Genomic DNA, 18,127 nt, shown 5'->3' on the forward strand with positions numbered 1-18,127 from the left:
TTAGTTACAATTGCTGCAAGACCGGCATAAATCAAAAAACGTGATTTTTGAGTTAATGCTGCAGAATTGTTCGTTATATCATACATCATGTTGAGTGAAAAATTCATATGAATACCTCTTATATGCTCCGCTTGAGAAGAGGTGTAAGGTTGGAGTCACCGTGTAAGGTTATAGTCAGTTGAAAACTTTAAACGCGTTTTCTGGAGAATCGATTTTTTTGACTTATGCCGGTCTTGCAGCAAATGAGCGATATGCATATCTGCATATATGTTTAAAAAAGGATACTTATGACCATTATATATATTGTGTTTAAACGTATTGCAGTTCCATTTAATGAAAATGCTTATATAAATATATGATTTGTGATATTTTCAGTTTGGTTGTTTTATCAAAATATTCAAAGAATTGAGGTTTTTTTCTATAATTGTTTTGTTAAATTTTAAAAATCTAAGTTGCCTCTGGAAATGTATTAAAATAATAATATGCGCTATAGAATGGGAACACATATTTTCAAAAATATAAGAAATCATCAAATAAAAATATATTTGCGCGGTATGGCATTATTAATTGAGAGTGGCTAAGCACACAAATAGAATACAAACGCTAATGGCATAAACATCTTCTCATTTCGCTACGAGGGGCAAGCGTTTTGTTCTCGTTTCCATTCGAACAATGTTGCCATTATTCAATACGCATATGTAGTTTTGTACACATCTAAGTTTTCAATTATAATTTTTTATAATACATAATATCAAAACTGAAATCAAACTATAAAAATTAGTTTATATATTTGTAAATAATAGCATTCGATTCTGAATTTGAGTTATTTTGAGAAAATTTCAAATATATTGAAGACAATTTTTATAATTACTACAGTATATCGAGCCTGACAACCCTATGTCGTTGGAAATTCTAGGATTGGCGGGTGGTAGAAGGGTTGTTGGGTAATTATTTACATTGCGCTCTCATAAGATTCATTTGGTCAGATGTGTTTGAAGAAACAGTGGTTCATAAACTGAAGTTATTATTGAAATTACTTTTTATAAGGAAGTTTAAAGAAATAACCTGGTTTGAAACTTTTTGCTTCGAAAATTATATCTAAAATAAGAAGTAGGTTATCTGATTTAAATTTTGGTACAATAATGCGTGTAGCTATATCAAATGAGATTAAACCAAACATATAATTTATTATTTCAAATAAACAAAATTAAATGCTGATATAAAGACATATTAAAAAAATGATTACTAAAATCAAATATTTATTATACTTTTTGTTATTTGTCTTACATTTTATAAATTTATAGTAGTTACAAAGAAATTTAAAATTGTGAGGCAATTTTATAATTATTACCCACAGTGCAACTTCCCATATATGCGTGCGCTCTCATTTGTAAACATGGTGTGAGAAAATACGTTGCTCTCATTTGTAAATATGTAGTGGTAAAATACGTTGCGCTCACTTCCCTCTTCATGTTTGCCCGCGATGATCCCCTCACCTAGCCCTCAAAATGTGCACTCGTGCCCGCACGGGCAAAATGCCACTGAGGGCTAATGTGCCCATCCCTGACATACGCACATATTTATGTATGTACAATGAGCGCGCACATATTATTATTGATAAGTGATAATATGATTTGAATTCGCGAAAGCGAACATAAACACATACATACTTATGTATGATCGTCATACATGTAAATATGTATAAGTTTTGAATAATAAAATGTATGATTAATGTACATTTATCACTACTGTAATATACATTTTTCATTTTTTTAATAATATTTCTGATATACATACATTTGTAATGAAGTATACACATAAGTATGAATATATCAGTTACAAATATAATTAAAAAATAGGCTTTATTCACATAAACTACGAATATTGCTTTCAAACAGTAATTTAATTCAAATGTATTCAATTGTACATGCATTCATTGATATGCACAAAAAGAATTCATACGAATACACATGTTTGCATATACATAAGTACATATGTATGTATGTAAAGGTATAAAAATATAAGCAAAAGAGTGAACATACTTACGTCTGTTAAAGCAATATATAGTTTGAGCATAATTTTTATTTCATGCTGTTCAAGCGAAAATGTTAAAATTTCTCCTGCCGAGCTGGCAGTGGTGAAACTCTTCTATCTCGACCGAGTTAGCCAAAAATATTTTTACGATCTCCGCGCCGTGAACCTTCTCTATGATAAACGTTCTCTGATAGCTATTAAGTTTTACATGCATTTTATTTTACGACAATCTTGCAAATATGCGAGACCGTTTTCAGTGGCAACCATAGCATTTTGCGCAATTCGCAATCAGCTGGAAGCGTCACTTTGGTGTTTTAAAAGAAATGGAAGCGGTAAGTAAATTCATAACAATTAATTATTGGCTTGTATTATTAATATTGTTACGAATTTACTGCTTGCTAGTTTACTTTGTTAGGTTCGTATCTCTGGATTGACAAATAAAATCAACACTGTTTAATTTAATTCAACAACTCTTTATTTCACAACTCGTCTACACTATAGCAGTTTACTCTTAGCACTGATTGATTACGTTGGCGCTGCCACGGCTTATATAGCCACGCACTTCTCGCTGATGCCGACGTGTCCTTCTAGAATATCGCGTCTGGAAATTACCAGAACATACGGCTATAGCCACGCACTTCTCGCTGATGCCGACGTGTCCTTCTAGAATATCCCGTCTGGAAATTACCAGAACATACGGCGCCAGACGCAAGCAGACAGTCGCGGCGCCAGACAGTGCGGCGCCAGATGTCTACAACAAGACAAATGCTATTCCATATACCTACAGCTATTGTTCATAATCAGGGATGCATATAGTAATACAAATACAACTTAATACTACTTTTTGTAACACTGCCCTCCACTAAAGCCTAATCGTCCCGATTAGGCACAAATCCTCTTGAACCAAATGGGGCGAGCCTCTCCAAATGTACTACTTTCATTTTACATCGTGCTTTCCCATTTCTTTGTATGCGGTATACCACGTCATTAAGTCGTTTCATCACCATATAGGGTCCTTCCCAGGCTGTCTGCAATTTCGGGGACAAGCCTTTCTTTCGAAGTGGATTGTACAACAGGACCAGATCACCTTCTTCAAAACCTTTTGAATTTGCCGCTTGATCGAACCGGTCCTTCATCTTATTGCTCATCAGATGCGTGTGCTGTCTTACCATTAGATGCAATTCATTCATTTCTTCCTTTAAGGCAGAACAATAATCTCCATCATTTCTTACAGCTGTAGGATTCGTACCAAACTTAAGATCAGCAGGGAGTCGCAGATCAGATCCGAAAATAATCTTTGCTGGCGTGTAACCAGTTGTCTCGTGCTTCGCTGAACGATACGCCAGCAGGAACATCTGGATGCACTTGTCCCAATTCCGTTGGTCTTTATCAACGATTTTCCGCAGATGTTCTTCGAGCGTTCGGTTGAATCTCTCTACCATCCCATCTGATTGTGGGTGTAACGCTGTTGTCCGTGTCTTGTGGATGCCCAATAATGTACAAACTTCTTGGAAAATGGAAGATTCGAAATTCCTGCCTTGATCTGAGTGTAATTCGACGGGCACTCCGAACCTTGTTATCCAATTTTCTACAAACGCTTCGGCTACTGTCTTCGCTTCCTGGTTTGGTAAGGCATATATTTCTGGCCATTTACTGAAATAGTCCATGACAACCAGTAGATATTTGTTTCCGGCCGTACTGGTTGGGAACGGACCTGCAATATCCATTGCGACTCGTTCAAATGGTGATCCCACGTTGTACTGTTGTAGCCTACCGCGACTTTTGGCTTTAGGACCTTTAGCTGCCATGCACTCTACGCAATTACTTATCCATTCTGCTATGGAATCTCGACAACCGATCCAGTAGAACCGTTGTTTAATCTTCTCTATAGTTTTTGTAATTCCAAGGTGCCCTCCACTAGGTCCATTGTGATATTCTTTCAATACTTTTGGGATCATGGACTTCGGTACTATGATCAGAAGACGAGACTGTTTGCCATCTTCACTTTCCCAGGTACGATGAAGGTATCCATTAACGAGGTTTATGCTGTTCCATTGGGCCCAATATGCTTTTGCCGTTGGACTCTCGTTACTTATTTGTTCCTTTGGTGGTCGTACCCCATTTTCTTTGGCCATTACCAGCTTTGCAAGATCAGGGTCCTCCAGCTGATTGATTCTGATGCGATGAGGAGTCCAATCATCTTCAGGTTCTATATTCAGTAATCGCACGTCGATTATACCTTCTTTTCCCTCTGATTTGGAGCAATGTTTACATTCCAGTGGACAAGGGCGACGTGATAATGCATCCGCATTTTTGTGGTGAATCCCCTTTCGATGTTCCGTTTCGAAGTCGTAATTCTGTAATCTTTCGATCCATCGTGCAATTTGGCCTTCCGGATTCTTAAACTGTAATAACCATTTTAATGCTGCATGATCAGTCCTCAGCAAGAATCGTTGTCCATACAAATACTTGTGGAAATGTTTTACACATTCCACCACAGCTAGTAGTTCTTTTCGCGTCACACAGTAGTTTTTCTCTGGTTTCCCGAGCACTCTGCTGTAATACCCAATTACTCTTTCTTGTCCGTCGATGAGCTGAGACAGGACACCTCCAATTCCATAAGCGCTCGCATCTGTATCCAGGATGAATTTCTTTCCAGGTATTGGATAAGCCAACATCGGCGCCGTACAAAGTAGTTCTTTAAGCTGCTCAAACGCTTTTTCTTGTTCCAACTGCCATACAAACGGGCGATTCTTCTTTGTTAAATCATGTAAACTTCTAGCCACGTTCGCAAATCCAGGTACAAAACGGTGGTAATACGTGCATAAGCCGAGGAAGCTGCGGAGTTCATGAATGTTGGTGGGTCGAGGCCAATCTTTCACTGCTTTTATTTTTCCTTCCTCGGTGTGAATTCCCTCAGTTGACACTTTATGTCCGAGATATGTGACCTGCTTCTTCCATAATGAACACTTTTTGGGATTCAAGCGTAATCCGGCTGATGCTATTCGCTGAAAGACTTCCTCTAGATTTTTCAGATGATCATCGAAACTTTTTCCCATAATGATAATGTCATCAAGATACACCAAACATGTCTTCCAGTTGAGTCCTTTTAACACATGTTCCATCAGTCGCTCGAACGTTGCAGGCGCATTACATAACCCAAATGGCATCACAGAGAATTCCCATAACCCGTCGCCCATACTGAAAGCGGTCTTTTCACGGTCACATTCATCAATCTCGACTTGCCAATATCCACTTTGTAGATCTAATGTAGAAAACCATTTCGCTCCAGACAAGGTGTCTAATGTATCGTCGATTCTTGGTAGAGGATAACTGTCTTTCTTTGTGACATCATTCAACTTCCTATAATCTACGCAGAAACGGGTGCTACCATCTTTCTTTTTAACTAAGACGATAGGTGAGCTCCATGGACTTATTGAAGGTTCGATTACACCGTTTTTGTGCATGTCTTCAATAATTTTGTTAGCATCCTCACGTTTTGCTAGTGGAACCCTACGCGGAGCTTGTCGGATTGGTTTAGCGTCCCCAGTATTTATGCGATGTTTGACAATGCCGGTTCTTCCTGTGTTTCCTTCGTTTGCAAATATGGATGCGTATTTTTCTAATAGTTTTTCTGCTTTTAATTTTTCATTTCCATGCAGCTCATTCAGCAAATTGTTTAGGAGTGTAGGACTTATCTGCTGTGGCTCAATAGTAAGCTTCTGTTCTGACCGTTCGCATCGTGCTATTGCACTTATATTCTGGCACTGTCCAATTACTGCTCCTTTCTTCAGCCTTATAGGCGTGTTGAATTCATTCACTACTCTGACCGGAATGGTGGCGTCTTCTCTAATTTTCACAAGCGTTCTTCCTACCAATATGGGTGTATCTATTTTTGTTGGTTCCACAATCCACAACTCTTCAGTCCCACCTCCTCCATTCACTTTGGCCCATACAATCGCCTCAGATTTTGGTGGAATACTCTGATTATCATCAACAATCACCCTCTTACTTTCAACGTTGGTCACATATCCGGTGTTTATAGGCATCTCCATGTTCTGACAAAACAGCATTTGCTTGTTTAAATCCAAAGTAACCCCGTGATCAATCATGAAATCTACTCCCATTATAATTTCATCCGTGATTTCTGCTACGATGAAGATGTGATTAACTTCCAGGGTACCAATCATCACTTTGCAAAACACTTTTCCCGCGACAGCTGCTTCCTCCCCGGTGGCCGTTCGAAGCTTGCAACCGACTAATGGTTCAACCGTTCCTCTTACCACATCCGGTCGGATAATTGAATGTGTGGCACCAGTATCCAAAGTAAGCGTTGACAGTCGTCCATTTACGATGCCGTTGATAGTAAGATTGTTGTCATGGCGACCTATTTGTGATATCGAGATGGCGGGGCAAATAGTTGTGGGAACCAGCTCACGCCCCTTTGAACTGTTCCGTTTTAGTTTAACGACTTGTGAGATGTGGATGCTCCGTCCTCGTTATCTGTTGGTTGTTTCCGTTTTGATGGGTTTACTTTTATATTGCAATTTCGGGCAAAGTGACCCGCTTTTCCACAGTTGAAACATCTTCCTGTTGTATTTACTCGCGGTGCAGCAATTGTCTTCAGAGTCTTCAATATTTCTTCCATCAGCGCCGGTTGTTCCATTTCAACCCTTTGTACTTTGTGTGCTGGTTTACTTAGTAGGGAAGCTGTTTCCTGTGTGAGGGCGTGCGAAACCGTTTCAGCAAACGTTCTTTTTGGCAATGCATATGTGGCGCGTTTGGTGTCCACATCACGAATTCCATTTATGAAACATTGAATTTTTACCCTCTCAATGTAATCCACAGGTGCATCTGCATTTGCCAAATGAGCCAGTCGTTCGATTTCAGTTGCGAACTCTTGCAATGACTCGTTCATCTTCTGACCCCTATTTTGCAGTTCGATCTGGTATATTTGTTTCCGGTGCTCACTACCATATCGTCTTTCTATCGCACTCATCAATGCCTCATAGTTGTCCCGTTCACAGTCTGGAATAGTCTGAAGGATTTCTGCCGCAGGCCCTTTCAATGATACAAACAAGGACGCCACTTTGTCCGCTGCATTCCAGTTATTGGCCATTGCTGTCTTTTCAAACTGAAGTTTGAAAATTTGAAATGGAATACTTCCATCGAATGTGGGTGCCTTCAATCTTGGATTATTTATTGATGGTGCAGGGCCATGCAGTTGCAGTTCTCGCATACGATTACTCAGTTGAAGAAATTCTGATTTTAAATTTTCTTCTTCATTTTTTAACGTGCTTAATTCCTCTTCAAATTTTGAAAATTTCTCTTGCACTTGTTTTTGTACTTGTGTAGTATTTTCTGTAATCTGTTGTACCAAACGCTTTTCTAACTGCGTATTATTTTCAGTCATTTGTTGTGTAAGGCAAGACTTTAACTGCGATGTATTTTCAGCTATTTGCTGTGCCAGACGATTTTCTGTTTGCACTGCATTCTCTGTTATTTGTGATATATTTTCAGCTATTATTTGCTTAAAAGCCACTAACAGCATGTTCGTGTCTGCACTTGATGATGTTCGTTGTTCTTCTACTTTTTCTTCTACCTTTGTAGAAGTTTCTGGCCCAACAAATTCGAACTCGTCCACATTAATTCCATCCGCTTCCATTGCTTCACGTAATCGTGCCTGCAGATCCGCCTTTTGTCCGCTTATCGGCAAATTACGCTCCTCCAGTTCCTTTTTTAATTGCTGAATTCTCAATTCTCCGAATTTAACCATCTTGAATTTGGATTATTTGACAATCCCACTTCTGACACCAATTGTTACGAATTTACTGCTTGCTAGTTTACTTTGTTAGGTTCGTATCTCTGGATTGACAAATAAAATCAACACTGTTTAATTTAATTCAACAACTCTTTATTTCACAACTCGTCTACACTATAGCAGTTTACTCTTAGCACTGATTGATTACGTTGGCGCTGCCACGGCTTATATAGCCACGCACTTCTCGCTGATGCCGACGTGTCCTTCTAGAATATCGCGTCTGGAAATTACCAGAACATACGGCTATAGCCACGCACTTCTCGCTGATGCCGACGTGTCCTTCTAGAATATCCCGTCTGGAAATTACCAGAACATACGGCGCCAGACGCAAGCAGACAGTCGCGGCGCCAGACAGTGCGGCGCCAGATGTCTACAACAAGACAAATGCTATTCCATATACCTACAGCTATTGTTCATAATCAGGGATGCATATAGTAATACAAATACAACTTAATACTACTTTTTGTAACAATATTAAATTGATTATTTAATAGAAAAAAAGATTAAGGCTAAACGGCACATTTCGTTGGTCTGAAAGCCAAACGAAAGACCATTTGATAAATATAGTGGACGCAATAAAAGAGAATCCGGACCATTTTGAGGTAATATTGATATATTTTGTGTCATTTCATCATTTTACATTTTACGATCTGCTTTTAGAAACCAACAGCCCAAAGGTTTTACAACAAAATTGGCGAAAATGCTCCAAATTTAATGAATATTAAATGGGACATAATGAGGACTAAACTGAGGCATTTGAAAACGACAAATATTAATGCGAAACTCTAAGACCTGCAAAATATTTTTACCTCTTTTTGTTCACACAACTGTACAATTCCGATATGAATTAAATTTTCGCTCTTTAATTTGTGTATTGCTGCAACAATTCTGCCATGGACATGGATAAAATGATACGAAACTTGTATTGGCTCTCATTTTTATCTCAAACGCGTTCCCTGATTACGGGGCATCTCGACAGAATCGAATTTGTAGCATACTAACTGTCAAATCTATTGCTATTGCCATTGCCAAATCTGTATGTGGGCATTTGCTATCATCATATTTGGTTGTCAAAAAAGTCTTGCGGTATTTTTATTGAATCAATTCGTGTGGCACCCATACATCGAGCTTCTTAGTGACTCCAAGCTTCTTCAAATGGTTTATAACGGTTTGATGACTACTATGCCGGTCTCTTTCGACCAATTCAGCGATTTTATCGCAATTTTCGACGACAGGCCTTCCGGAGCGTGGCGCATCTTCGACCACCTCTACACCAGAACGAAAACGTTGAAACCATCGTTGTGCAGTGGAAATGGAAACTGTGTCGGGTCTATAAACTCCACGGCTTGAGATGCATTTTTGCCTTTATCGTAGTAGTACTGTAAAATATGCCGTATTTTCTCTTTATTTTGCTCCATGTTTGCGACGCTATAACTCACGAACGACTTAAAAGAAACGACAATCAATTAAGCAGTTAGCGCGTGAAATGAGCCTTCCAAAAAGGTATAGCATGACCCGTTGCGACGAATAAAACTAGAACTACGCGCTTTAAAATACCGCAAGACTTTTTTGACAACCTAATATAATCATTTGCGCAAAGGCGTAAGATAAATTGATCAGAATCTCTTTTCTTGCTCTCTCGCTTGTCAGCTGGAAGAGGACCCTGATCGGTTCTCTGAGCTGGCAACAAAACACAATCAGGGTGCCGTCAACTAGCTGTTAGTGAAAAAGGCGTGATACCAGAAGAGCACCGCTAAAACGAACTGCGAAAATTAGTGCGTTGCTGAAGTTTTGTAAAATTAGATTTTCGTAGTTTGTAAAATTGTTCATATACATATATGGGTGATATAGGCCTACTGGGGAACCGAGCACCCAAAGATAATATCGGTAACGCGCTATTTGCATACCTCAGTGATAATGTGGAAACTGCAAAATACCCAAAAGTTGTTTATAAAATGCCCAAGCTAATCTTTTTCAGCAGTGGCATCATTGGCAAATGTTATAAAAATGCGAGTTTTGACAGCTCTCTCTCGAACCAAAGAGACTCGTATCAAGTTATCTATGGCATAGGGTAGGTGGGTTCGAGCTAATATAGCGCATGCTTTGAGCTCTTGAAAAATTTATTTTATCATTTGCGAAATGTCGTCGGGTAGATAGCTGATGTAGCACACGTTTTGAACTCTTGAACCATAATAATTGTGGCATAAATTTTATACACCAATTAAAATAATAAATTTAAAATGAGCAATGATATTTTGATTTATGTTTGTATAAGATTATTAAATTTAAGACTTCGCTCATTCTCAACCCAATTTGCATAATTTTGCTGTAAATTAACAATATTAAACTAAATATTCATTTTTTGGAAAAATGTTATTTTGAAAATGTACTTATTTTTATAATATAACGCAACCGTCTTAATACACGATCTTCTAAATTTCATATTACAGAATTGAAAATACCGTCGGCTTATGTGCAGATGGGATATGTTGCCTCTTCGAAATTTTCATAGAAATGAAAACTGCACTGTCAAACTGCTGAAGTTACAGCTTATAGCTAGACGTAACTCTTTATATATCTATTATACTCGTATCTTCTATATAGCAGACATTTCAACTGCATAACTAGCATGAAAATAAAAGCAGTAAATTTAAACTGTCAACATACAGACGTTCCAGTTAAAAATTCTTAGAGCTATAACGAGTTCACTAGGGCACATTCGTAATGCAAATACAGTAGAATCCGGTTATAACGACTCCGCTTATAGTGTCCGTCCGGTTATTGCGACAAAAACTCGATGGCTTGGTTGGTCCCCATACAAACTTATATGAAAGAGCCTCCGCTTAGTACGTCTCCGCTTTTAGCGACTAACCGCTTATACCGACGAAATTTTTCAGAATTCAACCGGATATAGCGACGAAAAAAAAAATTCAGCAAAATAATGCCAACAATTTTAAGCATCAAACGACGCAATTAGAAATGTATGTATTTATCAGTGATCGGCACCCTTGCTTGTGTGCATAGCAGCTACTCTCACTACTCTCTGTCAGTTTTAGCCGTCGCCTTAGCAACGCTGCTGCTAGAGAGAGATAGTCGAAGTGCAATGCTGACGTCACACAAATGTTTACAGCGTGCGTGTGCAGACCACATAGTCTATTCGATAGGATGTCCCGTTATATTTATAGCTTTTTCTGCTTTTTTCCAATTTTCCATTTTTTGAATGCGTAAATTCGCCAAATGTGAGCTAATGCGCAAAATGCGTAAAATGCACAAAATGCGCATTAAGGAAGTCATTCAGTTTAAGCTCGACACTTGCGCATTACACCCGCAAAATGTCTCAAAAACGAAAGTGCTTCTCTGTTGAAGAAAAAATGCAAATTATTCGGCACCTGGAAGCCGGTGAGCGCAACGTTACTCTGGCAAAAGAATTCTGCGTAGGCCATACAACAATTGCCACAATCAAAAAAAAAAAATAAATAAAGAAAAAATTAAAACGTTATTTAATAGTAATATCTTAAAGCCGAAACGCGTCAGAGCTTCAACTCAAGATCAAGTGGACAAAGCATTGTTACATATACAGTGGTTCATATTGCAACGCAGTCCAGGAATCCCATTAAGTGGTCCACTGCTTCAAGAAAAAGCAAATTTTTTCGCTAAGCAATTTAAAATTGAAAATTTGATTGAATATGTTCTTATTGACAATGGTGTAGCGACTTGTGAGGAACCTTGCGAAGACAGAATTGTTGAAAATATATTAGATGATGGACAGGATAGCGACGACAACGAAGATTGAAATGAAGATGAGTCAGCACCTAGCGTTTTGGAGGCACTGAAGGCTGCAGAACTGCTAAATAGATTTGTCCATTCGAATTTTAATGACGAGAGTTTAACGCACAACATCTCTCGTTTAAATTAAAAAAAATACTGATTATTTAAATTAAGAATAAAAAGTAAAAGAAAAGAAATTAATCTAGTTATATTAAGTTTATGAATATCCGTTATATGTATGTATACGACCTATTTTGAAAAACCAAGGTTATTGAATTAAATTTTTTGTTTTGATTTAAAAATTAATTTGTTTTATTTTAAAAACCTATTACGAACATGGCAACCATAAAATAAACAAAAAAATTGTTTTTTGCTCCTTCTGGTTATTGCGTCCTCCGGGTATAACGACGTAAAGTCGTCGGTCCCTTGAAAGTCGTTAAAACCGGAATCTACTGTACTTACAAAGATCTTGGTTCTAACGGGGCATCTCGACAGGATAAAATCCAGGGATAAAGGGATGTTAAACTTATTCCAGTGTGAGAGCGCCTCAAAATAAGCGTTTTTTATAACATTTTCCATTATGGCCAGATCGAACAAAATAAAAATTTTTGGGCATTTTAAATTAAAACACCCAACATTTAGTACGAATAAAAATTAATATGTAGTGGTTATTTATTATATGGAGAAACTATTTAAATCTTTTTAAAGTAAATTAGAACAATTGACTTTTGAACTTTCAATACCCAATAAAAGGATTTAAGCCTTTTAGCTCTTAATCATTAAATGTTTTTAATCATTTTCCATTGAAAATAATACTATGAGTCTTCAAATTACAAAACGTTTCATCAAATACCTTTAAATTTCACAAATTTATTTAATTTTCATTGTTTAACATTTTTTATAAGTAGTCTTGAACGATGCAACAAATCCCTCCGTTTACATATTTATTTGGTAAGATTTCAATCTGGCCATCGCTCGCTTCCAATTGCTAAACGTCAAAACCTACTGAACTCCTTATCTCTGATAAAATCTATGTCTTACTAACTGTATTGCCGTGCCTATTGTCTGTGGAGACTCCATATTGCTTATTGCTTACAATATATGGAATACTAATTACGGGGCATCTCGACAGGATAGAATTTTTAGAATACTAACAGTCAAACGTATTGCTATTGCCATCGCTATTTTAAAGTTTTCCTTCCGCTAGAGAAACGTTCCGTGAGATTAATGGTGTTTTGGAGGATGGTACTCTCTTACTTCGAACTGCGGAGTAATGGTTTCGACGATTCAGAGTGAATGAAAACGATACCAGGTATAAACTAGCCGACGGAAGACCTGTGACGACTAATACCGATCAAATCATGGAAAACATCGAGTTAGACCGGCATGTGGCATCGCACTAAAGATAGGAGTTAGTCACCAAACCATTTTAAACCATCTGCAGAAGGCTGGATACATCAAAAAAGTTCCATGTTTGGATGCCTCGATTTGACGCAAAAAAACCTTCTGGAGGCCGGTGTATCGTCCCAAACAGTGGCCAAGCCGGGATTGACGGCCAGGAATGTTTTTCTGTGTGTGGGATTGGAAGGGAATCTTCCATCATCATGAGCTGCTTCCTTATGGCCAGACGCTTCATTCTACCATCTACTGCGAACAACTGGGCCGCTTGAAGCAGGCGATCGACCAGAAGCGTCCAGAATTGGCCAACAGTAAGGGTGTAGTGTTCCACCAGGGCAACGCCAGGCCACATACTTCGTTGATGACTCGTCAGAAACTACGAGAGCTCGGATGGAGGTTTTATGGCATCCACCATATAGCCCGGACACAGCGCCAAGTGACTACCACCGGTTCCAGTCCATGGCGAACGCCCTTGTTGGTATAAAGTTGAACTCAAAAGAGGCTTTTAAAAAGTGGTTGTCCGAGTTCTTCGAAAATAAGGAGGGGAGAATTTAACCATGATTCTGCGATGAACATCAAGTTTCGGAGGATTTCATTGATTTTTTCGCAACTCTTTATGCTCATCCTTCCGTAAACTGATATGATTGGGTCTCTCCTGAAACTTTACACACCTCGCCCAAATTGATGTCTTATTTTTATAAAGCTTTAGAAATATAATTGTTGTTCAATAGACTGAGTATTAATTCGCAAAGCAACTTCTTCTTCTTTACTGGCATAGAATACGCTTACGCGGTTATAGCCTAGTTAACAACAGCGCGCCAGTCGCTTCTCTACTTGGTCCTTCCAACAGAGTAGAGATCTTCCTCTTCCTCTGCTTCCCCCGGCGGGTACTGCGTCGAATACTTCCAGAGCTCGAGTGTTTTCGTTAGTTATGACTGTTACCAATGACGTGGGTGCCTAGTCCCGAGTGTGGCGGCTGTTTGTTTAATAACAGCTGATTCAGTTGTTGATTTGCCAGGTCTAAAGCCACACTGATAAGGTTCAATCAGTTTATTGACGGTGGGCTTTAATCCTTCACACAATACGCTCGATAGAACCTTGTACGCGATGTTGAGGAGGCTTATCCCACGGTAGTTGGCGCAGATTGTGGGGTCTCCCTTTTTGTGGATCGGGCAGGGCAGACTTAAATTCCAATCGTTCGGCATATTTTGCAAAGAATCTGATTCATGATCCTTATCAGTTCTTCGCCGCTGTGTTTGAATAGCTTGGCAGGCAACCCATGGGCCGCCGCTTTGTTGTTTTTCAGACGGGTAATTGCTATTCGAACTTCTTCATGGTCGGGCAATGGAACGTCTGCTCCATCGTCATCGACTGGGGATTCGGGTTCGCCTTTTCTTGGCGTTATACTATCGTTGCCATGCAGCACGCGGGAGAAGTGTTCCCTCCATGATTTTAATATGATATGGGCATCTGTCACTAGATCACCTTAAAGGGTTCTACAAGAGTAACTCGGGTCTTGTCTTTTTGTAGGATTTTCAGACATTTCCCCTGTCGGGTAGCTTATCAAGCTCTTCGTACTCACGCATTTCGGTCTCTTTCTTTTTCTGTCTGCAAAACGCGTCTCGCTTCCCTCTTCAACTCTCGGTGTCTATCCCATCCCGCACGTGTTGTGGTCGATCGTAACGTTGCGAGGTAGGCAGCCTGTTTTCTCTCCGCTGCGACACGGCACTCCTGTACCAGTTGTTCTTTTGCACTTTCCAAAAAGCAATAGTTTCGGTTGCAGCTGTACGTAAGGAGTTTGTCAAAGGGCAGGAGTGCAAGTCGAATCGAAAATCGTCTGCTGTCAGTTGTGATTGCAGCTTCTCGACGTCGAACCTTCCTTGTGTTTGTTGACGTGCGTTTTTTGCTGCACAGAGGCGGGTGTGAATCTATGCTGCAACGAGATAGTGGTCCAAGTCAATGTTAGAACCACGGAGCACACGCACGTCTAAAATACTGGAGACGTGTCTTCCGTCTATCACAACATGATCGATCTGGTTGGTGATTTTTCGATCCGGAGATAACCAGATAGCTTTTTGATTTTTTCTATGCTGGAATCTAGTACTACAGATAACCATATTTCGGGCCCCGGCGAAGCCGATCTGTATCAACCCATTTGGGGAGGTTTCCTCGTGGAGACTGAATTTATCGACTATTACGCAAAAGATACCTTCTTTGCCCACCCTGGCGTTAAAGACGCCAAGCACGATTTTGACATCGTGGCGGGGGCAGCTCTCTTAGGTGCGCTCCAAGCATAGAAGGCATCTTTGGTCACATCGTTCTTCTCTTCCGTCGGGGCGTGGGCGCAAATCAGCGATATGTTGAAGAACCTCGCTTTGATACTGATTGTGGCTAGACGTTCCACCGGAGTGAATAATATTACTCGGAGTCTCTCTTCCATCACAAATCCCACACCAAACTTGCGCTCCTTTATATGGCCAGTGTAGTAAATGCCACAAGACTCTGCTGGGCAGTGGCGCAATTCCCAATTATGGGACCGGAGTATAATAAGTAAGTTGGTGTCAAAAGTGGAATTGTCCAATAAATTCCAAATTCTCAAAGAGATTTTGGCTGCAATGTAACAGATTCCTACGCAAATTTCGCAGATGTCAACATAAGTGTCTATTCAAATATCGACGCAGGTAACTTCTCAAATTGCAGAGGTTTCATCACAAATTGAGGTGCAGTTGGATAAGCGTCTGTCAACGTAAGCGCAAGATGCAAGCATATCAGCACTGTTTGTGGCGCGCGGGACGCATTTAGCATCACAGAAAGAGAACAGTCAGAAGACTGATTGTTCCGAAAGTTGAATCCTGAGGTGCGAGCTGCACAATGCTCTTAGTACATCCTAGAAGACGAAATGAAAGACATAAATGCTATTTGTTTGGTACCGAATATATGTCTGTTCGGGATGACCGCAATACGAGAACAAAACAGATTCCAATTAGAAATAAAAATAAGTGTATAGGAATTAAATTGGGACTTTTATTTAACAATCCACTTTGTAAAATGGAGGTAACAGATTGCACAAACATATTTCACCAACCTATCGACCGGGAAAGACTCGTAAATTAGTAAATTGATTATTTCTTCGAAGATTTCAGCGTTTCTTGCTAAATTTTTATGAAGATATCTTTTTAGATACAAAAGTTTTCTGTACAATAAATTGATTTCGATAGGTCATTGGTTCGCGATTAATTTTTTAGCATGCTTCGTTAATTAAATACTTCTATTTTTGGTGTCGCACAACAAAACTTTTACAGGACCTTATGATGGATGATGAAGCCTCACACCTACGCTCGCTCTTAAAAGATTCCTATTTAATGGAGAATGGTGTGGTTAAGAACACCAAAATTCTGCTAAAAGGACATTCGACCAAAGAATCGAGAAAAACGATTGAAATAAGTTTACTAAAAACGACTGGACATTGATGGCCAATTAAATAAAGAAAAATAATATATAAAATACTGATTTTTATTTAAAAGAATTGAATTTGTTAAAAGTAAGAAATTAGTAACAAATATACAGCCCTATTCTGAGAAAACCTCACAACTGATTTCGTCTAGGCACTCTCCTGCTGTAGAGCCTTGTCGTGGACGAACTACTTTTTTGCTAACTATTAATGAAAGCCGCTGACAACGATATGCGGACGACATTGTTATCATAGCTAGACGAAAATTTGAGGGCACTCTCTACGATATCGTACAAAGGGGACCAGGCCTGGCCAAGGGAAGGTGCAAGTGTACCGGATTAAACCCGTTGAAAACAACTATCGTCTTGTTTATCGAGCGGTGGCTTGGGCTCCACCGCTCGGGAGGACTTCAACTATAGAAGCTGCAAAGACTCGCCCTTATCTGCATGTCGAGTTCCATGCGCACATGTCCGACGGCGGCACTTGAAGTCTTGCTGGAGCTCAACCCGCTACACCCAGTAATCGGTCAAGTCGTCAAACACATTCTACTCCAATCGACAGCATAGGGGTTTGGCAAAGGGAAGGTAATCTCTTCTCAACGTATGAATGAGCTAAGTGGGATCACACCACTGGTTCTTCTCCCTAGAGATAGCATTACCTAAAGGGTAAAACTCACTAGGAAGTTTAAGATGACCCTCACCGCTTAGGAAAGAAACCTCCAACGCAACTATCGCAATGAACAAATAGCTGTACTAAACGATAGCCAAACGTCACTCAAGGCGAACATTCAGAGCACGGCACGATTGAATAGTCTATCAGAACGTAACTATGTGCACCTTATTTGGGCGCCAGGTCACAAAGGTAAAGCCGGAATGAACTGGCTGATGAGCTTGCCCGCTCTGTAGCGTCACCAACATGGTAGGACCGGAACCTTTTATTAAGGGTTGGTCCCCACACCATAAAGGAGCTACTCCACAAGATGGAGCAGTGGATAGCTTCTTGTGCAAATTGCCGGGGCTGGGATTTAGAATAGCATCCCCGGATTTCGGGGATAAAATGGGTATCACTGGAAAGGTGACGTTCTTCCGATCACGAAAATATATATATAGTTGCCGCTGACTTATAGTTTTAAAGATATTTGCATTTAAAGTTAAAAAAATTACAACTTTTAAATTGATAATTTGTATATTGCGAATAACATTTTTTCTTATATTATGCACTTTTCACTTAGTAACACTTCACTTATAGCAGAACCAGTCAAAAACGCTACTGCCTTCCTTCCTTTTCTTCCTCATCGAGCAAAATATGTGAACAGTGGAGAACGTAGGAAAAACGCAGAAATCAGCCATCTTTGTTTATAAAAGTTTATAATTACTACAGTATATCGAAACTGGCAAAATCTAAATGTCGTGAATTCTCACGTAATCCTACGTCAAAGAGAGAAGGGAGTAGCGTTTTTCACTGTTCAGTTACATTGCGCGCCCATAAAATAGGTCGTTTCAGCTGACACGGGCCACGATTCTACGTTCACCACTGTTTCTGCCATTACTTATCTAATCTATTTTTCCCACCCTCTGAATGAAAGGAAATAGTTTAACGATTGCAAAAGTGAACAATGAGTAGTCGCATACACGTTTGCTAACAGATAACTGTTT

General features: G+C 39.4%; 1 long non-coding RNA gene across 1 annotated transcript; it reads left to right on the plus strand.

Annotated features, from left to right (window-relative positions):
- Positions 1-1,880: 1,880 nt before the first annotated feature.
- On the plus strand, positions 1,881-10,821 carry LOC125777070 (uncharacterized). The gene is made up of 3 exons (XR_007422083.1): positions 1,881-2,366; positions 8,350-8,457; positions 8,516-10,821. It is a non-coding gene; the product is annotated as an uncharacterized LOC125777070 (long non-coding RNA).
- Positions 10,822-18,127: the final 7,306 nt, after the last annotated feature.

The sequence above is a fragment of the Bactrocera dorsalis genome, chromosome 1, assembly GCF_023373825.1.
Source record: "Bactrocera dorsalis isolate Fly_Bdor chromosome 1, ASM2337382v1, whole genome shotgun sequence".
Taxonomy (NCBI): domain Eukaryota; kingdom Metazoa; phylum Arthropoda; class Insecta; order Diptera; family Tephritidae; genus Bactrocera; species Bactrocera dorsalis.